Source organism: Arachis stenosperma, chromosome 5 (genome assembly GCF_014773155.1).
Source record: "Arachis stenosperma cultivar V10309 chromosome 5, arast.V10309.gnm1.PFL2, whole genome shotgun sequence".
Taxonomy (NCBI): Eukaryota; Viridiplantae; Streptophyta; class Magnoliopsida; order Fabales; family Fabaceae; genus Arachis; species Arachis stenosperma.
In genome coordinates, this window is record NC_080381.1 from 37,902,335 (window position 1) to 37,903,021 (window position 687).

Sequence of the window (687 nt, forward strand, 5' to 3'; positions counted from 1 at the left end):
CAATTTGTATAGTCCGAGGAAAGACGACCCGGGGTTTAAAATTCTCGATTTATATTTGTTTTGAATTTTGACAATCTTGAATAAAAACTTTGATTGTGAGAGTTATTTGTCGGTTCGGTCTATACTTGCAATGGAAGTTATTTTTTGGAAAATCCGAATTAGCATAATTCTCACATACCAAGTTTTTGGCGCTATTGTCGGGGACTATGCAATTGGTGTCATCTTTTTTGTTATTGTGAATATGTGAATAGTGTAAATAGATTACTTTTTGTTTGTTTGGTTATTTTTGTTAATACTTAGGTGTATGTTTTTCTTGTTATTGATGTCTTTTGGTTTTATTTCGTATTTTCTCTGAGTTATCATCCTCCTTACTTGGAGCTTGGTTGTGATCATATTGTAGGGTATGATAACTTCAACCTTGGATTGCATTAGGGAATGTGAGAATCAATTGAGGGAGGAACCATATGCGTAGGAACAACACTCATGGTAACCACCTCCCCCATGTTACAATGAGCCAAACCCTTCCTAATGTGCATACCAACTCAAATATATGAATTATATTCCCTACACAATTCTCAACTACCAAACCATCAAGCACTACACCATCCACCTCCATGGAATTCGAATGCTTATGCATCTTACCATCAACCATACATACCATCACCTCCTTACACACTGCCTCAATAC